The sequence below is a fragment of the Aotus nancymaae genome, unplaced genomic scaffold, assembly GCF_030222135.1.
Source record: "Aotus nancymaae isolate 86718 unplaced genomic scaffold, 86718_ANA_hifiasm-v0.15.2.pri h1tg000032l_0, whole genome shotgun sequence".
Lineage (NCBI taxonomy): Eukaryota > Metazoa > Chordata > Mammalia > Primates > Aotidae > Aotus > Aotus nancymaae.
Genome location: NW_026988445.1, coordinates 29223258 through 29245615, shown reverse-complemented (window position 1 = coordinate 29245615; position 22358 = coordinate 29223258). Strand labels below are relative to the sequence as shown.

At 47.4% G+C, this 22358-nt stretch overlaps 1 protein-coding gene and 1 non-coding gene across 2 annotated transcripts in view; one reads left to right on the top strand and one right to left on the bottom strand.

The window, feature by feature from the left end:
- Nucleotides 1–7710: 7710 nt before the first annotated feature.
- On the top strand, nucleotides 7711–7872 carry LOC135277616 (U1 spliceosomal RNA). Its single transcript, XR_010345229.1, has one exon. It is a non-coding gene; the product is annotated as a U1 spliceosomal RNA (small nuclear RNA).
- A 10770-nt stretch (nucleotides 7873–18642) lies between these two features.
- The window catches only part of EFCAB2 (EF-hand calcium binding domain 2), a 127534-nt gene continuing 123818 nt past the window's right edge, over nucleotides 18643–22358 (bottom strand). Inside the window, exon 8 of the transcript XR_010345120.1 lies at nucleotides 18643–21467. The gene's annotated coding sequence lies outside the window, so the exon portion shown is untranslated. The remainder of the gene's footprint in view (nucleotides 21468–22358) is intronic.

Here is a 22358-nt window from a genome sequence, read left to right as displayed (position 1 = left end):
AGCAGTTCTTGACTGGGTGCAGAGGATCACGCCTGTAATCCCAGCACTTTGGGAGGCCAAAGCAGGAGGATTGCTTGTTGAGACCAGCCTGGGCAACAGGGTGAGGCCCCATCTCTACACATTTTTTTAAATTAGCCATTTGTGGTGTGCCTCTGTCATCCCAGCTACACAGGGAGCTGAGGTGGGAGGATCTCCTGAGCCCAGGAATTCGAGGCTGCAGTGAGCTATCATCGTGCCACTGTACTGCATCCTAATCAACAGAGTGAGACTGTTTCTTAAAAAAAAAAAAAAGAAAAAAGAAAAAGGCAGCCATAAAAAAGAATGAGATCAGTGAGGCACCGTGGCTCACACTATAATCCCAGCACTCTGGGAGGCCGAGGCAGGTGGATTACCTGAGGTTGAGAGTTCGAGACCAGTCTGACCAACATGGAGAAACTCCATCTCTACTAAAAATACAAAAAAAATTAACCGGGCACGGTGGCGCATGCCTGTAGTCCCAGCTACTCTAGAGGCTGAGGCAGGAGAATCACTTGAACCCGGAGGCGGAGGTTGCAGCAAGCCAAGATCACGCCGCTGCACTCCAGCCTGGGCAACAGAGTGAGACTCCATCTCACAGGAAAAAAAAAAGAATGAGATCATGTCCTTTGTGACATGGATGGCGCTGGAAGCCATTATCCTAAGGAACTAACTCAGAGACAGAAAATCAAAACCACATGTTCTCACTTGTAAGTGGAGCCTAAGCAATGAGTAGATGCAGACATAAAGACGGAAACAGCAGACACGGCGGCCTCCAAAAGGGGTGGGCAGGTACTTGAAGGGAGCAAAGGTTGAAAAATTCCATCAAGTGCAATATTCACTCTCTGGGTAATGGTACACTAGAAGGCCAGCATACAATACACCCATGTGACAAGCATGCCCATGTACCGCCTCAATTAGAAATAAAATTAAATTTCAATAAATCAATCAATAAATGAAGCAGTTCTCCCCAAAGACAGGCAAGAGACAACAGGCTCAGCATTCATGGAGACTTTTGCTACACTAAGGCAGGCCCACTTCCTACAGGAAGCGCTTCTCACTCAGTCCCACTCATCCGTGACAATCTCCTCGGCCCCTCTGGGAGTACAGTCTGATCTTCCCAGTCTCCCTGATCACTGAAAACATAGCTATGCACATGCTAGCCATGTTTTTTATTTGCCCTCTTTTCTCTCTTCAATTGATTACTCCTGAAGAGTTCTAAAGCCACTGTGCAAAGCTAAGGTGCCTAATGATTGTTAATTACACAGCTCTGATTCAACACCTGAAACATCCATTTAAGGATTCAAAATATATGCATTATAACCATTCGACTCTAAGTTCCTTGAGGCTGGTAGCCAGGCCCTTTATCTTTGTGTACCTAACATTCAGCACAGCACTGGTGTGGCTCTGGTTACAGGTATATGGAGGAACTCAGTGTGTATCATGAATCTACTGCTTTGCTTTCATGTGAAATAGCTCAGTTGAAACTTTTTATTTTTTTGAGATAGAGTCTCACTGTGCAGCCCAGGCTGGAGTGCAGTGGTACCATCTCAGCTCACTGTAACCTCCGCCACCCAGGTTCAAGCGATTCTCCTGCCTCAGCCTCCCAAGTAGCTGGAACTACAGGCACGCACCACCACGCCTGGCTAATTTTTGTATTTTTAGTAGATATGAGGTTTTGCCATGTTGGCCAGGATGGTCTCAAACTCCTGACCTCACATGGCCCATCCACCTTGGCCTCCCAAAGTGCTGGGATTACAGACGTGAGCCACCGCACCCAACATGAAACTTAATCTAAAATATTGCATTCTGTTCTGAATATCTTATTGCCTGAAAGAGAATGTAGTGTATGATCATAGTAATTAAAGAATGTGGAAGGGATGGCTTCAAAGTGAAAACTGAAGCAACTAGAATATGTATAAAATCTAAAAATAACTGTGCTAAAACAAGAATGTTTTCTGTAAGTCCATGTCTAGGGGTGAGAACAAAGACAGAAACATCCCTAGTTTCAAAGGTTTCAAAGGAGTGATGAATTTAAATTCAAGTTAAGAAAGCGTAGGCAAGCTTTCAGTGTGAAAACAATGACTGTAAAATCTAGCCGACTGTGAAGTCAGCTTCCTTAGTTCCTGGAGGCAGGCCCATCACCGGTGACTTTTAAATGACACCTGAAGATTCTCTAGTGCTATATTCACATCTCTGCCAGCATAGAGCATTATGCTTTAGCAGTTAGGCTTTCAGAGTAATTTATACTAAGTGATTAGGATTTTCCCCGTATTCTTCTCTGGATAAAGTTAACATCATTATTTCACTTAGAACTATGAGAAGCCCCAAAGTACAGAAAGGCTAAATGATGTGCCCAACACCGAAAAGGAATTGAATGTGGTGGCCGGGAGCGGGGGCTCACGCCTGCAATCCCAGCACTTTGGGAGGCCGAGGAGGACAAATCATGAGATCAGAGTTTGAGACCAGCCTGGCCAACATATTGAAACCCCGTCTCTACTAAAAATACAAAAATTAGCCGAGTGTGGAAGCGCGCACCTGTAATCCCAGCTACTCAGGAGGCTGAGGCAGGAGAATCGCTTGAACCCGGGAGATGGAGGCTGCAGTGAGTCAAGATCGCACCACTGTAACCCAGCCTGGGTGACAGAGTGAGACTGTCTCAAAAAAAGAGAAGTTAATGCAGCAAGGAAAGGGTTAGAATGCGAAGTTGCAAACTACACTTCTCTCTACTTACCCCTCTCCGTGCCACAGTGAGCAAGTGACTGCTGTCGAGGATTCCCCGACCCAGAGCAGCCTACTTCTTGAGACCTACTCATGGCTTGTGTTTTGACCTCCCAAGCATTACATTCAGGTCATCTGTATTTTTATGTTATTGACAAATTTACATAGACATTGAAAACCTTTCCTTCATGTATGCTCATGTAGCCGAGATGCCCAGAACTGGTGTTTCTACTCTTTTGTGGGGGAGGGGAATGCAATCTACTGTTTAGAAGTTCAGGCTCCACAGTCAGAAAACCTGGGTTCAAATTGTGGCCCCTCAGCCTTCTAGCTATGCAAGATACTTAGCCTCCACTTTCTTTCCTCATCTATAAAATGAGGATAAAGGCTGGGCACAGCGGCTCACACCTGTAATCCCAGCACTTTGGGAGTCTGAGGCAGGTGGATCACCTGAGGTCAGGAGTTCGAGAACAGCCTGGCCAACATGGCAAAACCCCATCTCTACTAAAAATAGAAAAATTAGTTGGGCGTGGTGGTACACGCCTGTATTCCCAGCTACTTAGGAGGCTGGGGCAGGAGAATCGCTTGAACCTGGGAGGTGGAGGTTGCAGTGAGCCGAGATCATGACACTGCATGCCAGCCTGAGTGACAGAGTGATACTCTGTCTCAAAATAAGATGAATACTAACTACTTGCCTCATGAAGACTAAATTCAGTAATTTATATGAAAGGCTTAGAGTACTGGACACATAGTATAGCTCAATACACTGAGGCTATAATTGTTACCTTTTGGTAATTTGAGGTAGACATTCTCACCGCATGTGAACCCTGAAATCTGACAGACCTCAATCCTTGAAATCTGTCTGTATCATTGATCTCTTTCTTGGAGAGTCTCTTTCTACCAAAAGGCAAAACTGGGGGGACAGCAAGAAGAGAACACAGGGTGGGCATTTTCTGCCTCTGTTGGGCGGTCAGCTGGTTCTCCACCCTGGGGTGCCACCTCTGTATTGGGGAGAAGAAAGCCTAGGGATTGCATTTCCCAGGATGCCAACTAGGAGCATTCCAGCTTAGACTGGGCCACTGAGAGGCACTCGGGTGATATTTGGAAGACGGAAGAGATGCAAGCCAGCTTGCTGCCTGCCCCTTCAACAGTGCCAAACACAGCAAGCACGAGTTTGCCTTGGCATCTCAGCATTTCCCACCTTGGTACTGCAGGCAAATGTGACCCTGGCAATAGTTTCTGCAGGTTATGAAACTTCTTGTTTTTCCTGTAGCTGGTGAGCAATGAATGGCTTTCCTGAAACTTTGCACCTCTACCCTTCCAGTGATTTTGCAAACCCTAATTCCTAGATCCCTAAATCTCTTCTTGCTTGGAAAACGAACTAAACTGGAGGAGTCATATTATCTAACTTCAAATTATGCTACAGAGCTATAGTAACCAAAACAGCATGGTACTGGGATAAAAAAGAACACACAGACCAATGGAACAAAATAGAGAACCCAGAAGCAAATCTACACACCTACAGTGGACTCACTTTTGACAAAGGTGCCAAGAACATACACTGGGGAAAAGACAGTCTCTTCAATGGATGGTGCTGGGAAAACTGGATATCCATTTGCAGAAGAATGAAACTAGACCCCTATCTCTCACCATATACAAAAATCAAGTTGAAATGGATTAAAGAGTTAAGACCTCAAACTGTTACAGGAAAGGAGTCTTGATCAAGACCCCAAGAGAGGGTTCTTGGATTTCATGCAAGAAAGAATTCAGGGTGCGTCTGTAAAGTGAAAGCAAGTTTATTAAGAAAGTGAAGAAATAAAAGAATGGCTACTCCACAGATAGAGCAGCCCCGAGGGCTGCGGGTTGCCCATTTTATGGTTATTCTTGATGATATGCTAAACAAGGGGTGGGTTATTCATGCCTCCCCTTTTTAAACCATATAGGGTAACTTCCTGACGTTGCCATGGCATTTGTAAACTATCATGGTGCTGGCAGGAGTGTAGTCGTGAGGATGCCCAGAGGTCACTCGCGTGGCCATCTTGGTTTTGGTGGGTTTGGGCTGACTTCTTTACTGCAACCTGTTTTATCAGCAAGGTCTTTATGATCTGCATCTTGTGCTGACCTCCTATCTCATTCTGTGACTTAGAATGCCTAACCATCTGGGAATGCAGCCCAGTAGGTCTCGGCTTCATGTTACCCAGCTCCTTTTAAGATGGAGTTGCTCTGCTTCAAATGCCTCTGACAGAACTATGAAACTACTACAAGAAAACATTGGGGAAGATCTCCAGGACATTGGTCTGAGCAAAAATGTCGAGCGATACCCCACAAGCACAGGCAAACAAAGCAAAAATGGACAAATGGGATCACATCACGCAAAAAAGCTCCTGCACAGCAAAGGAAACAATCAGCAAAGAGACGGGACAACCCACAGAGTGGGAGACAGTATTTACAAACCACCCATCTGGTTACAGCGGACTGATAACCGGACTATATAAGGAGCTCAAACAACTCTAGAGGAAAAAGCATAATAATCTGATCGAAAAATGGGCAAAAGATTTGAACAGACATTTCTCAAAAGAAGACATAAAAATGGCAAACAGGCAGATGAAAAATGTTCAATGTCATGATCATCAGAGAAATGCAAATCAAAACTGCAATGAGACATCACGTCACCCCAGTTAAAACGGCTTCCATCCAAAACACAGGCAATAACAAATGCTGGTGAGGAAGTGGAGGAAGGGAACCCTGCACGCTGTGGGTGGGAATGTAAACTAGCACAACCACTACGGAGAACCGTTTGGAGGTTCCTCAAAAAACTAAAAATTGAGCTACCGTGGGATCCAGCAATCCCATGGCTGGGTAAATGCTCACAAGAAAGGAACTCAGCATATCTAAGGGATGTCAGCACTGCTATGTTTGTTGCAGCACTGTTTATAATAGCCAAAATTAAGGGTTCATGAACAGACGAATGGATAAAGAAAATGTAGTAGATACGCACAATGGAGTACTATTCAGCCATGAAAAAGAATGAGATCCTGTCATTTGCAATAACATGGATGGAACTGGAGATCACTATATTTAGTGAAATAAGCCAGGCTCAGAAACACAAACATCACTATTCTCAAGTTCAAGTAATAGAACTCATGGACATGGAGAGCAGAAGAATGGTTGCCAAAGGCTGGGAAGGGGGGTGAGGGGGTAGGGATGGTCATGGGTTAAAAAATAGTTAGAATGAAGAAGTCCTACTATTTGATAGTACAACAGGGTGACTAAAGTCAATAATAACTGACTTTTTTTTTTTTTTTTGAGGAGTCTCGCTCTGTCGCCAGGCTGGAGTGCAGTGGCACGATCTCGGCTCACTGCAACCTCTGCCTCCTGGGTTCAAGCGATTCTTCTGCCTCAGCCTCCCAAGTAGTTGGGACTACAGGCACCCGCCACCATGCCTGGCTAGTTTTCTATATTTTTAGTAGAGAAGGAGTTTCACCATGTTGGCCAGGATGGTCTCAATCTCCTGACTCTGATCCCCCTGCCTCAGCCTCTGAAAGTGCTGGGATTACAAGCATGAGCCACCAGGCCTGGCCTTAACTGTACATTTTTAAATAACTTAAAGAGGGTAATTGGGTTGTTTGTAACTCAGAGGACAAATGCCTGAGGGGATGGACACCCCATTCTCTGTGATGTGCTCATGTCACATTGCATGTGTACCCACAAAAATTAAAAAGAAAAACAACACAGAAAAAATCTCTCTTGCTTGAAATACCTAGAGTGGCTTCTGTCTTTCTGATGGATTCATTGCCTGAAGAAACAGAAGTCTCATCATACCCATTCAACAACTATACACTGAGTGCCGAAGAGCAAGGCACTGCTCTGGATATTAGAATACAACGGCAAACCAAACAGAAAGAGACCTGCCCTCCTAGAACTTACATTCTAGTGGAAATAAATGAATAAACGAACAAATAGGAATTGTTAAGGGCAGGGCAGGTAGGATAGATACTGTGGGGTGGGGCAAGGGGCATCCTTATTTCCTAGGGTATTCGGGGAAGGTTCATCGCTAAGATGAAATCTGAGCTGAGGCCTGAAGGAGGTGAGAGCCCGGGGCAGGAGGATGTGTGGACAGAGCAGAGGGGATGCCGGGAACAAAGGCCCCGAGGCAGAAGAGCCCTCAGAGTGGTGGCTACGTGAGGAACAGGACAGTCAACCGGCCACGGTGGCTGCATAGTCAGAGGAGAGCAGGCAGAGGGACGCTGAGAGCCAGCACGGACAGCCCCGGGGGGCGTGGTAAGGGCTTGGCTTTTACTCCAGGTAAGAGGCCACATGGAGGTTTCTGAGCAGAGCAGTGACACATCTGATTTGTGTTTTATTCAGATCACCATGACTACATGCTGGGAACAGAGTTACAGGGGCCAGGGCAGAAGCAAAGACCAGGAAGGACATCACTGCAATAATCTAGGTGACAGTGAAGACAGCCTGGACCAGGCCAGTAGTCGTGTGGAGGAGTGCTGGAGACAGATGATATAGACAGAGATGATACAGATGGATGGATGGATGGGTATAGATGATAGAGATGGATGGATGGATGGATAGGTATATAGATATAGATGATATAGATAAATAAATCTTGTGTGGGTTTTTTATTTTTTTTTTGAGAGTCTCTCTCTGTCACCCAGGCTGGAGTGCAGTGGTGCAATCTCACCTCACTGCAACCTCTGCCTCCCAGGTTCAAGTGATTCTCCCGCCCCAGCCTCCCAAGTGGCTGGGACTACAGGTGCACACCACCACACCTAATTTTTGCGTGTGTGTGTGTGTCTATATTTTTAGTAGAGACGGGGTTTCAACATGTTAGCCAGGCTGGTCCTGAACTCCTGACCTACTGATCTGCCTGCCTCAGCCTCCCAAAGGGCCGGGATTACAGGCGTGCGCCACTGCACCAGATCCATCGGTGTATTGTTTAAATTGTGATAAAGTACATATAACACACTTATCTGGCAGTGGAGATACCCTGATCATGAAGATGTTTTTCCCAGGGTGAGGCTTACCCACTGCACTGCAGGTGTGCTAACCCCTGCACTTTCCCCAGATGCAGGAAATGCAACTGCGTAATTTGTGGTAGAGGGGACTTCGTTCATGCTTCCCCTGTGTCACTCTTTGTCCAATGAGAGGTCACAACGTGAAGTTGGTGGTCTTTATTGTACAATGTATTTATTACAAAAAAAGCATATAACATAAAATGTAGCCTCCTAAGCACTTTGAGTGTACACTAGAGTGGTATTACCTACCTTCACGTGGTCTGCACCCACCGCTCCATCCACCTCCAGAACTCATTTCATCCTGCAGAACTGAAAGCTTGCACCCCTGGAGCAGTAACCCCCCCATTTTCTCCTCTCCAGAGCCCCTGCACCCACATTCTAAATCCTGTCTCTGTGAATCTGACTCCCCTAGGTACTTCAGATAAGTGGAATCAGAGAGTCTTTGTCCTTTGGGGACTGCCTTATTCCATTCACATCAAGTCCTCAAGGCTTATCTACGTTGGCGGGTCGTATTTTGAAAGTAGGATTTGATGCATTGGATGAGGAGGGAGAAGGAGAAAGAAGGGAGGCAAGGATGATTCCAAGACTCGGGGCCTGAGCAGGGGCCTGAGCTAATACATCAGTCCACAGGATGTCCAGCTTCCCGTCTCTTCTCCTGTCTCCGCCACGCCCACACCACCGCCCCCACTCTCAGCGGGCAGAAGAGTCTTCAGGACTTGCTGCAGCTCACACGTCAACAAGGGATGCTAAAACATGTACATCTTTCCGTCACCCAAATGAAGGCAATGAGGGGTCGTGGATATTCATCCTCCCCTCTGCCAGTGTCAGTGACACAGAAGACAACTGAGGGAGGAATGTCAGAGAACACATGAGCGTCTCAAGCACGATGCGCACAGCTCGGGATCAGCAGTGCAGTAGGAACTCCTGTGAGACGAGGCTGAGACAGTCACACACACATCATCTCCAGCTAAACAGGGAGTGAACATCCAGCCAGAAGAGCTTCTCATGCACCCAGCCCCACCAGCCCCAGGCAGTGCAGTCCCCCCTTCTTCCTTCCTCTTCCCACAACCATCGCCCTTGATCAGCCTCAGTTCCACATAACTGGGGTGATGGCAGTAGTGCCCCATGGAACTTGTCCCATCCCTGTTAACTCTTTATTTATTTATTTATTTATTTTGACTTGGAGTCTCACTCTGTCACCCAGGCTGGAGTGCGGTGGCATGATCTCAGCTCACTGCAGCCTCCGCCTCCCAGGTTCACGAGATTCTCCTGCCTCAGCCTCCCAGGGAGCTAGGATTACAGGTGTGCACCATCGTGCCCACCTAATTTTTGTATTTTTAGTAGAGACAGGGTTTCACCACGTTGGCCAGGCTGGTCTCGAACTCCTGACCTCAGATGATCTGCACGCCTCGGCCTCCCAAAGTGCTGGGATTACAGGCGAGAGCCACTGCACCCCGGCCTCTGTTAAGTCTTACAAGGAGCTGCAGATGAACCTTTCCTGGAGCACAGCTTGGCGGCGCCATTCCCCGCTCAGAGCTTTAACAGTTCTCATTGTCTAGGGCATCAGTTCCAGGGTAGGAGGGATGCCCAGGGGCACATGAGGCATTTTGGAGGAGCTTGCTCTGACTACATCCAGCCCCTGGAGATCCTCGGTGAGCTGGACCTTCTCTCCCAAACTCAGAACCATGGGTCTGCAGCATTGACTCAGCATGGCCTTCAAGGACCCTGGAGGCAGCCCCAACATACCCACTGTGCTTAATCTCCACGGCTCCTGTCTACAGACTAGAACTTCCAACCAAACTGAACTGCTAATTACTCCCTGAAGAGCTTGCCCTCGCCCACCTCTGTGTCTGCCTTCGCCCAGAATGGCCTCCCTTTTCTCACCACTTACTCATTCAGATCCTTCCTCCTACAATGCCCAGCTCCAGTGCGACCTCCTCCAGGAAGCCCTCTCTGGTATCTCCAACAGGGTGCACTATCTTCTTCCCCAAATCCCCACAGCCAATTCGTGTGGGCTCCTTTCTTGATTTCCTACAAAATCCTTCTCTCCTATCAGACCATGAACTCTCCGAGGATGCCATTCTGCCGTGTCCCTCTTGGTTCCACTCACAGGGCCTGACATGTGTCTTTTAGGCTTCAGAGTTTGTTAAATCAACAAAAAAATGGGACAATTATTTATTTTAGTCAAATATTCAACTTAAAAATCATTCAGTGTGGGCACCCCTGAAAATATCAGAATCATCTTGGCGTCCTCGCTGTCTGCCGTTTGCCTGCTGTATAGCACAGCTACTCACACACACACTGCAGTCAGTCAGATGACCACGGAAAAGCACATCCCCGCGTCTGCCGCGGGTTTCCATTCACTTCCGGGTTCTCGATTGCCCTGTTTCCTCAGTCATACTCCAGACTTTTCATATGTTCTCCTTGACCCATTCATTTTTCTTTCTTTTTGCAAAACAAAACAAAAAGCAAGAAAAGAACTTTACATTTTATCCAATAGTCCTAAGAAATTTTCCCTGTAGAGAATGGCGTTTAAGTCAAAACAAGGGTTGAATACGGGCACCCAATCAGTTCATCACTTAGGGCTGCAGTAAGAAATGCCATAGGCCAGCGTGGTGGCTCACGCCTGTAATCCCAACACTTTGGGAGGCCGAAGCAGGCGGATCACGAGGTCAGGAGTTCAAGACCAGCCTGGCCAACGTGGTGAAACCCCGTCTCTACTAAAAATACAAAAATTAGCTGGCCATGGTGGCACACACCTGTAATCCCAGCTACTCAGGAGGCTGAGGCAGGAAAATCGTTTGAACGCAGGAGGAGGAGGCTGCAGTGAGCTGAGATCGCACCGCTGCACTCCAGCCTGGGCGACAGAGCAAGACTCCGTCGCAAAAAAAAAAAAAAAAAGAAACGCCACAGACTGGGTGGCTTCAACAACAAACATTCGTCCCCCCCAGTCGAGGCTGGACACCCACCATCGAGACGCTAGCACAGTCAGTTCTGGCGAGAACCTGCTTCTGGGTTGAAGACCACGACCTTCTCCCCATATCCTCACATGGTGGAAAGAGCTAGCTGGGTCTCCAGCCTCTTCGTATAAAGGCACTAATCCCGTTCATGAGGTCTCCACTCTCACAGCCTAACCACCTCCCAAAGGCCCCACCTCCGAACGCTGTCACAGTGGAATTAGGAGTTCAGCATGGGAATTCCGGGGGGGCACATTCAGTCCATGGCCCCCCTGTACCTGTGAATGTGATCTGACTTGGAAACCGGGTTTTGTAGATGAAATTAAGTTGAGGATCTCGAGCTAAGCTCATCCTGGACTTAGGGTGGGCCTGAACTCCAGTGACCAGCGTCCTTATTAAGAGAAAGAAGGGGGAGACTGGAGATGCACAGACACTGAGGAGACACGAGGGAGAAAAGGTCTGCGAAGCAGAGGCAGGGACTGGAGGGCCGCTGCTGGAGGGACACTGCCCCAAGCCGAGGAACGCAGGGGCCGGCAGTAGCTGGAGAGGCAATGGGGGCGGGACAGGGGATCCTCCCCTAGGACCTAGGGGAGAGCATGGCCCTGCTGCCACCTGGATTTTGGATTTCTGTTTTGAGCCATCACATTTATGGCAACTCATCCTGGCAGCCTTAGGGAATGAATGCATTAACCCACTGCATCCGTGCGCAAAATAACACCCTGGCTCGTGTCCTGAGGCAGCCTCCCACCTGGCCCCCTGCCTATTAGACCCCACCTCTCATTCCTTTATTTTTTATTTTTATTTATTTATTTGTTTTTGAGGCAGGGTCTCACTCTGTTGCTCAGCCTAGAGTGCAGTGGTGTGATCATGGCTCACTACAGCATTGACCTCGGGGGCTCAAGCGATCCTCCCATCTCAGCCTCTCAAGCAGCTGGATCTACAGGTGCATGCCACCCTGCTCAGCTACTTTTTGTCTTTTTTTTGTAAAGACGGGGTTTCACCATGTTGCCCATGCTGGTCTCAAACTCCTGGGCTCAAGCAATCCTCCTGCCTCAGCCTCCCAAAGCACCGGGATTACAGGTGTGAGCCCCTGTGCCCGGCCTCTCCTTCCTTTTCATCCTCCCCTCTCCCCTCTTCCTGGGCTTTCCTCCCTCACACCTCCTGCGTTTGGTCCCTTCCATTTTCTTTCTGCTTCTCTTTCCCAACTTCCCTCTCATCATGCCAGGGGGGCTCCTGGGCTCCGTGCCACTCCCCTGGAAGTCCCCCATCATGAATGCAGGATTCATGCCTCATACTTCACTGTGGGAGAGCAGAGACCTCTCATTTGAAGCAAAAGGCACTGAAAATAAGCAAATAGCTATGCGTCTGTCACTACTGCGTCCTAGCAGGCTTCCACCCCGCCCCGGCCCCCAGCATCTTCTTGCTCGTTCAGGTCACTGTGTCCTCTGACACCCAGTCATCGTCATCATTTTCTACATGCATTTCTGTTGGTCTTCTGAGAATTCTGATTTTCCAAAGTAGAAAGAGAACATCGTCTTTCCAGAGCCTGGATGGTGCAGGCACTGACGCACTGGGGGAGGCCACAGTGTGACAAGGATGCGGGGGGAAGGGGAGAGTGTGTCACCCCACTTTCTACTGACCTTCAGCAGCGGGGAGCGAGCAGAGGAGACAGAACCTGGGAGGAAGAAGAGATTTCCAGCTACCTCCTTCCTGGTCCCTTCACTGGAGCCTGTTACTTCTCTGCTGCTGGGGCCTCTGCGTTTCTCCCACTGAGCCAGGAAAGAGCTTAGTGAATAAAGAACGAGGTGTCCTAGCAGTGCATGGAAGATGTCCATGACAGTGAATGTGAAGAGGGGTCCTGGAGAATGTCCACGGCAGCCCTGCGGGAGAATGGCCACGGCAGCCCCGTGGGAGAATGTCCACATCAGCCCTGCAGAAGAATGTCCACACCGGCCCCGCAGGAGAATGGCCACGGCAGCCCCGTGGGAGAATGTCCACATCAGTCCTGCAGAAGAATGTCCATGGCAGCCCTGAGGGAGAATGTCCACACAGTCCTGAGGGAGAATGTCCACACCGGTCCTACAGCCTGGTGGGCTCTGCAATCAGCCCCCAAAACCATTCATCAATCACCTTCAGCAATTGCATGTGCAAAAGCCCTCTTTTTGTGTCCTTTGAATTTTTTTTATGAGGCTGGGCGCGTGACTCAGGCCTGTATTCCCAGCACTTTGGGAGGCCAAGGAGGGAGAATCACTTGAGCCCAGGAGGTCGAGGCTGCTATGAGCTATGATCATACCACTGCACTCCAGCCTGGGTGACAGAGTGAGGCCCCATCTCTACAAAAATTTAAAAATTTTAAAAATTCTTTATTAAAGAAATATGTGTGCAAATGATATCCAAAGGCTTATTTTCAAAAATCCCTGTCCCAGCTGACCCCCGCACACCTGTCCTCCCTTGTGAGGCCACCAGTTTGAGCTTTTTGAGGTATTCACCTCTGCTTTTCTAAATGCGCTTGCCCTGATCTTTCTTGATGGATCCATCTGAGACATCAGCTCTTCGCCCTGTGCTGTGGTGCATCAGCTGAGCTCTTACCCACCACACTCCCTGCTCCTCCTCCTCCCAACAAGACACTAATACAAATAGGAAGGGGCTCTTATTTCTGGGGCTCTCACTAGGTATCAGGCACTGTCACATTCCGACAGGGCTCCACACTCCCTCCCTCTGGTTCCTCCCTGGAAGTCACCTTCACAGGGTCCGTCCCTCTCCGCGCCCTCTGAAGGACGGGGCACCCGGGCTCAGTCCTCCGACCTCTCTTCTTTCCCCGCCAGTCCTTGGTGGTCTCACCAGTCTCACGGTTCTGAATATCCTGCCTGTGCTGACAGCTCCGAGTCCCACCTCCAGCCCTGACCCCAGGTCTCCAGAAGACAGAAGCAGCATGGTGTCCTGCGGTCAGGATGGGGCTGGCAGACGGAAGTCCTCGTCTAGAGGTGGCCCTGCCACCTCCCAGGAGTGCGGCCTCTTCACTTCTCCAACTCTAAACGTTATGCCTTCTCTGCACAAATGCTCTTTCTACCCTGTGGATTCACTATGAGAATCAAGTCATGGCGAGGGTTTCGTAAGTGCAAAAGCCTTACTTTAGTGGAAATGGTTGTTATTATTTCTTTTTTATTTTCAAGATGAGCTCTTGCTCTAGAGCCCAAAGCCAGTGTGCAGCTGTGCTCATGCAGCCGATCCCCTGGGTTCTAGGGATCCTCCCGCCTCATCCTTCCAAGTACAGAGCATGGGCGTGTGCCACTACCCCTGGCTAAATTGGCTAAATTTTTTTTTTAACTTTTTGATAGAGACAAGGTCTTGCCTTGTTACGCAGGCTGGTCTCAAACTCCTGGCCTCAATTATCTTTTCACCTCAGCCTCCCAAAGTGCTAGGATTACAGGCAGAAGTCACCATGCCCAGCCTGTTATTCTTTCTTTTCGTACTCCTCCACACTTCCTTTTTTCTGTCTTCATCTTTCCCATTCTTGTGATCAGCATTTACTTCACAGCCGTTTATTGAGCAGCTACTATGTGGAAGCACTGTGGAAGATGCGCGCAGGGCTCCTGCTTGCACGGGGTTACAGCCTGACTTCCCGAAGGCCTGGGTGTGCCTTGGTCTTTGTTTTCCTCGCTTCGTTTTTCTAATTTTTTTTTTTTGAGATGGAGTTTCACTCTTGTTGCTCAAGCTGGCGTGCAGTGTTGTGACCTCGGCTCACTGCAACTTCTGCGTCCGGGTTCAAGCGATTCTCCCACCTCAGCCTCCCAAGTAGCTGCGACTACAGGTGCCTGTCACCATTCCTGGCTAATTTCAAGACTGTTGTTTCATGACTAGGGATGGAAGTTTTGTTTCCTGGTGATAAATCTCTGCAAGGCAAAGTCCCTGGGCTGCCTCTGCCGTCATGAGGATATAAGGAAAGGGGCTGCCTGAAAATGAAGCCAACTCAAAGCAACAGATCCAAAACTGGATTCTGATGGTGGCCTGAGCCCTGGATCAAGCTGCATCTGAAGCTCTGTCCGCTTTGGGACGGTTCTGTTGCATCTAAGCCAGTTAATTCCTTTTATGGGTTGTGCTTTCTGCTACCTGGAACAGCAGCGATCCCATCTATGGCCAGAGGAGAATCTTCTAAAGTACAAAGACTATGCAAATACGCCTCACTATTTCCCTACTATATCACGTGTTTCTTTGTTACAGGTTTATACAAAGGGGCATAAAACTTCCTGAAAATTCTGCCTACATAACATTTGTATGAGTTTCGTAATTAATACAAATATACAAAGGTTTCAAATCTAAAGAAATTAAGGAGAAATGTAGTTGACCAAATTAATGTTGAACTGTATTTGCCCTAAATATTTTAAAAATAGAAGTCTATGCTTGAGAAACCCAGATGAGCCTGGCTTAACCCATTCCTGCCAACATCTCTGCCGCCCAGGTTTTGGAAAAGGCCAGGGCTCGAACTGTTAAGAGGCTTTAGTGGATTGCAAGTCAACGTGGGCCACGCCTAACACTGCTGTTAACTGCTTATCTGCCCCAACTGCATTTTCTACATTATTCACGTACCAGCCCCAGGTGCCTTCCCAGCCAAGAAATTAGCTCACAAGCTCTTCATTTCAGGTGCTAAGTGACAGGTGTCTCTGTATCTAAAGTGGAAATTACAGCAATTGCTGAAAATGTCGCAATCACTGCTTGGGTATACAAGAGACACACCCAAAAGAAGATGTTTGAAAAATGCTGAAAATAAAAGGACAAGCAAAAATCTACCAGGCAAAAGAAAAGAAGGAAAAGGCTGGAGTCTAGTTCTGTGTGAGCCAGAATAGCCACTGCAATTTCAACCTGAGTTTCTGTTCTGAATAGCGTTGTCAGGAAAAAAAAAATACAAATAAGAAATAAATCAGAGTTTCTGAAAGATTGAAAACCACTTCTGTATTCTTGAGAAGGGAACTGGTTAAATGAAGCATGGGGCATTCACGCAATAGAATACTCTGCAGACACTGAAATAGAGGAGGTGGGTATTTACACATTTAGGAACAGAACCTATGGGACGTGTTCCTCAAAGAGAAAACTGTGATGCGTAGAGATCCCTGAAGGGTACATAAAGGAAGCTACCTGTTCACAACAGGATTCCCTGGAATCGTGCACTCAGGGGAGAGGGGTCCAAGTGGTTGTGGAACATGTTTATAAAGAAAAATTAGGGCCGGGCGCAGTGGTTCATGCCTGTAATCCCAGCACCTTGGGAAGCTGAGGCGGGCGGATCACCTGAAGTCAAGAGTTTGGGACCAGCCTGGCCAACATGGTGAAACCCCCTCTCTACTAAAATTGCAAAAATTAGCTGGGTGTGGTGGTGTGTGCTTGTAATCCCAGCTACTCAGGAGGCTGAAAAAGGAGAATTGCTTGAACCCGGGATATTGAGGTTGCAGTGAGCCAAGATCACACCACTGTACCCCAGCCTGGGCAACAGAGCAAGACTCCATCTCAAAAAAAAAATTCTGAAGAAAAAAAGAAAAATTGGTTTTTACTCTATGAGCCTTTATACCTTTTGAGTTTTGTACCATGTACATTTTGTTCATTCAAAAAACAAATTAGGTAAGTTTTTTTTTTTTTTTTTACATGTTTCAGATTATGGTCATCTATCTTATTAACTACACGGCCAACAGCCTCTACCTGATGCCCCAGCATATCCACTGGGTTCAGTTCCTTATTCTTTTTTTTTTAAACAGGACCTTGCTCTGTTGCCCAGACTGGAGCACACTGGCGTGATCATGGCTCACCGCAGCCGCCTGCCTTAGCCTCCCACGTAGCTGGGACTACAGGTGTGATATCCCATTTTTTGCCAGCTAACACTGACTCTCCTTTTCCCTGACTAAAAGCTGTTCAGGCTTTCTGTTGGCCTTTTTGAGCTGACCAGACTCCATCTTGGCTTCTGCATTTTAGTAACCTTCTCCCCACTAAGCATATAACTACAGTATAAAGCAAGGTCAGGCTGACTCTGGGCACCCAGAAATGCCTTTGTTGATAAGAGGCGGAGTAAGGCGGTGTCAGCAGAGCCTGGAAATGCAGCTGCGGTGAGCGCCCAGAGCCCCCTTCTCTCTAAGTTGTATGTCTTCCATGACAGCTGCACTCCTCACACCTGGCACTGTTTTATTTCTTATGTATCAGTTTTTTCTTTTGACTTTTTGCTTACTCTCTTTTTGTAAAAACTTTGTTTCAGCTAGGTGCTCCTTCCTGTTAAAACTAGTGTATAAAAGACCACCTAACTTTTTTGGGGGGTGCGAGAGAATTTTGGGCATTACCCATTCTCAGTCGCTGGCTTAATAAAGGACTCAGAATTCATTCTCGGAGTGTGACGCATTCCCTGACTCGCTCGGGTACAATGCAGGTATGTGTCATCATGCCCAGGTACTTTTACAATTTTTTGTAGAGACAGGGTCTCACTTTGTTGCCCAGACTGGTCTCAAACTCCTGGCCTCAAGCTAACCTCCTGCCTCGGCCTCCCAAAATGCTGGGATTACAGGCGTGAGCCACCGTGCCAGGTTCAGTTCCTTACTCTTAATGGTTACTTTTGTTATGAAAAAAAGAAAAAAAAAACAAAAACCAACAGCTCTCCAGTTTCTTGTATTTTGCTCTCCGATGAAAGAATTTGGGGTTAACCAACCCTTAATGTTTCATTTCATTTCATATTTGCGCTTCATCATTATTACGATCATTAGAAGTGAGAAATTATTTTACTGATAATCATGAATATGCCTAGGTCAAGAGTTCACACCTTTTTTTTCTGATTAATTAGAAGTACTTGCTTCAATAAACTGTAAACCTACACATGATTTCCACTCTTGTTATTAATGGTTCTAACAAACTGGAATTCTCCCGCCCTCAAATAAGAGCCAAGGCATGGGCTGGGCTCTACCAGCATCTCACAGCCACCAGCAACCAGACAATTCCCAAGTCCCTACAGCCTTGGCCCTGCCCCATCACCAGGAATGAGTGAATCACTCCCCTCTCCCTAGCTGAGGAGCTCGCCAGCAAAGTTCTCTCTTTATGGAATGTGTGCTGGAAATCAAAGCATTTCATTAACTGTTACCATTATCATTTTACAGCGTGTAGCATCTTCCCGACAAAGGTTTCTCACTAGCTTTTAAAATGCTCTACAAGGTGATACACGGGGTTCTCTCAGTTCTCCAAAGGAAGCTGCAGGGGCAAACTTCCATGGCATTCAGGAAGCCAAGACTTCACCTGGCCCCTGCACCAGCCACGCCCAGCGCACTTGCCCTTATGTTGTTCTTGGCTACCTCTCTTTCCTTCAAGATTCACTTATGGTGTCATGGAACGGACTAGGCTGCCATTTCAATCTCAAAATGCACCCTAGGGCTAGAGTCCCTCATCTATTTCTCATGGTAGATCTTAAAGATTTTTGACCCTCAGGTCTTTTAGTTCTCAGTATTATTTAAGTGCAGGAGGTCAGATGGTGGTGGCCCATCCCATAGCTTTAAAATTATTCAAAGTTGAGTAACGTAATTCCCAGGGAGCCTGAGGGTTTTGCTTAAGTAAACATCCCACAGCCTTACAGTCATCATTTCCCATTTTTAGCATATTTTTAAATTTATTGGAGACAGAGTCTCGCCCTGTCACCCAGGCTGGAGTGCAGTGGCACAATCTTGGTTCACTGCAACCTCTGCCTCCCGGGTCCAAGCGAGTCTCGTGCCTCAGCCTCCCAAGCAGCTGGGACTACAGGCGTGCACCACCATACTTGGCTAATTTATGTATTTTTAGTAAAGATGAGGTTTTGCCATGTTGGCCAGGCTGATCTTGAACTCCTGGCCTCAAGTGATCCACTTGCCTTGGCCTCTCAAAGTGCTGGAATTACAGGCATGAGCCACCGTGCCCACTCTGAAGCACATTTAAAACTAAGTGGATATGTGAGGTCAGGAGCCGGGCGTGGTGGTGGGTGCCTGTAATCCCAGCTACTTGGGATGCTGAGGCAGGAGAATCACTGGAACCCAGGAGGCAGAGGTTGCAGTGAGCAGAGATGGTGTTGCTGTACTCCAGCCTGGGCAACAGAGCAAGACTCTGTCTCAAAAAAATAAAAAAAATAAAATAAAGAGAGAGAGAGAGAGAAGGAAACCAGACTTAATAACAACAATCTGAATTCAAATTGCTTAACCCTGGATATTTTTGGGAGCTTCTCAATACTGGTGAAAAGAATGAAGAAAAACAACAATTTTCTTTGCAGGGCTTACAGGCTTTTACATGGATATTTCTGAATGTCAGATAAAATCATTGCTGGCTTTCTAAGTATTAACTATAGAAGAGAGATAAAAACAAAATATTTTGTACTACACAGCACACAAGAAAGAGCTAAGGAGCCAGGATTTTATTACACAGATCTTCCGTGTATTTAGTTGATAAAAATATTTCTACAAGACTAGTTTTTATGCTACTTTGACAACATTAATCTTTGTGTCTATAGTTTAAGACAAACAAATAGGTTTTAGCCAGATACTCAAGGTGGCTGAAAGCCTAACAAAAAATAAATACCAATTTAATATATATGGTGTAAAATACAAACAAGAAATCTCGGCACTTTCTTTGTGCCCTGGAGCATTTGTTCTGATGCCTGTAATCTCGGCACTTTCCTCGTGCCCTGGAGAACTTGTTCTGACACCTGTGTCTGTGTGGCGAGGCCTCTCCAGCTGGCTTTGAGGCTCTTGCTCTTGCAGAGGCCACCTCCAGCCGAGACTTCCGGTTTGTCCTTCAAGACACAGCTCAGATGCCACCTCCTAATTTGTAGACTCCTCAAGCCAGAGTTCTTTTTTTTTTTTCTTTTAGAGGCCAGGTCTCACTCCGTTGCCCAGGCTGGAGTGCAGTGACTCCATCAAGGCTCACTGCAGCCGGGTGCGGTGGCTCATGCCTATAATCCTAGCACTTTGGGAGGCTGAGGTGGGTGGATCACCTGAGGTCAGGAGTTCAAAACCAGCCTGGCCAACATGGTGAAACCCCATCTTTAAAAAAACATTTTTTTAAATAAAATAAAAAGGCTCGCTGCAGCCTCTGACTCTTGGGCTCACGCAACCCTCCCAATCAGCCTTCACTTCAGCCTCCCAAGTAGTTAGGATACAGGTATGAGTAACCACACCTGGCTACTTTATTTATTTATTGTGTGCAGATAGAGTCTTCAGGCCAGGCACAGTGGCTCATGCCTGTAATCCTAGCACTTTGAGAAGCTGAGACAGGCAGATCACTTGAGGCCAGGAGTTCGAGACCAGTCTGGTCAAGATGGTAAAACCCCATCACTACTAAAAATGCAAAAACACTAGCCAGGCATGGTGGCAGCACCTATAATCCCAGCTACTCAGGAGACTGAGGCAGGAGAATCGCTTGAACCCAGGAGACAGAGGCTGCAGTGACCCGAGATCACGCCATTGCACTCCAGCCTAGGCAACAGGGCGAGACCCAGTCTCGAAAAAAAAAAAAGATAGGATCTCGTTCTGTTGCCCAGGCTGGCCTCCAGGAACCCTCCCGCCTCAGCCTCCCACCATGCCGGGACAACAAGTGTGAGCCGCGGCACCAGGCCAGGGTTGTGGTTTTGTCGTCTGTGCTGTGTGCCCATCGGCAGCGCTTGGTCCATCACTCTGCCCTGGCACTGGCCATCGGTGTGTGATCTGCCTGTTCACACGTCCCCCTCCCTCACTAGACAGCCCACCCCATGAGGGCGGGCGCTGGGCATGACAGCTCTTGAGCCCTGCTACATAGCTTGCTGTGCCATGTGCAAGGAAGGCACTTACTGATGAACAAATACATGAATGACAGTGATTGAAAGAATGAATGAGTCCTACACATCAGAGCTGGAAAACCGCGCTGAGGTGAGAAACTATTAGTCCGTTGTCACCGGGTTCCCTGAACTTCACTTCTCAACTGAAAACAGCACCTTCCCAAAGGCACAGCCACTCCTGAGGAAGCAGGAAGAAATATTCTTACCTTCCCATTGCTAAACAGTGGGCAATATATATATATATTTTTTTTAATAAATAACTTAAGGCCGGAGTGTGACTCATGCCTGTAATCCCAGCACTTAGGGAGGCTGAGACAGGAAGATCGCTTGAACTCAGGAGTTTGAGACTAGTCTGGGCAACATGGCAAACCCTGTCTCTACAAAAAATACAAAAATTAGCCGGGCATAGTGGCATGCCTATAGTCCTAGCTACTCGGGAGGCTGAGGCAGGAGAATTGCTTGAACTGGGGAGGTCGAGGCTGCGTGAGCCGAGATCATGGCACTGTACTCCAGCCTGGATGACGGAACAAGACCCTGTCTCAAAATAAATAAATAAATGAATAAATAATAAAACAATTTAAATGCTTTAACAGCATCTCCGTTTAATACACTTTTAAGAAATAAAAATTCTGCCATATTTCACCAAGCGAACAGGCAGGCTGTTCATGCATCGTTGAATTTCCACTTGAGCGAGTCCTCAGCCCGACATGAACACAGGCAGGAACTGGCTGCCGGCCAACGCTTGGCTTTGCGTGGTGGTGTCCCCAGGGATGTCGTACATGAAGGAATCTGGGGACAACTTAGGAAGACAATTTTTTAAAAAAGAACCCGAACCAGTGAGGCCTAAGCTACCGGTGAGGGACTTGGTAGCAGACCCCAAGCAACGGCATGATGGAAACCGCATCTTCCTTTTGCATGCTTTTACAATGGATTGCTTCCTTTTCCCTTTCACTTCTGCAAAAAATAAAATGTAACAGAACAAAATCAACTCTTTTATTTCCAGACTAGATGTCACAGTGTACCAATGGTTGTCCCAGCAGTGACAAACGCCAGCCTTGGACCGTGGAGTCGGGCAGATCTGAGTTTGGAGCCCCATGTCATCACTTGTCAGTATCATGCCCTTAATCTCTGTGTGTGTCAGCTTTTCAAACTAAACTGGGGATAACAGCCGTAATCGTAAGCGTCTTGTTCTTGTGGGGATTAAATGAGATCACGTGAGTAAAGCGCCATGTGTGGCACAGGAGAGATGCTTAAGGACTGTTAGGTGTTAACATTATTATTGTTATTACTCTAATGTATTTCCAGCATTCATTCCTGATCTCGTATTTGAACATGTTAGTGTTCATACTGTATGCTCACAGTGGCATATTAATTTTAGATTAGAAATTACCGTATTTTCTATAGTCAGCTCCTCCTTCTACTCCATTTTTTCCCAGGAGCTGCTGTTCCAGGCAATAACCACGTCTTCGACTTTTTTTTTCTTGAGATGGAGTCTCATTCCGTCATCCAAGCTGGAGTACAGTGTCATGATCTCGGCTTACTGCAATCTCTGCCTTCTGGGTTCAAGCAATTCTCCTATCTCAGCCTCTGGAGTAGCTGGGACTGTAGGTGCCTGCCACCACACCCTGCTAATTCTTTTATATTTTTATTAGAGACAGGGTTTCACCTTGTTGGTCAGGCTGGTCTTGAACTCCTGACCTCAGGTGATCTGCCCACCTCTGCCTCCCAAAGTGCTGGGATTACAGGCGTGAACCACCACACCCAGCCCATGTCTTCAACTTTTATATTTCCCACAGTGATTAGTACAGTGCAGAGCAAACAGTGGGCCTTATAAAATGCTGCTGA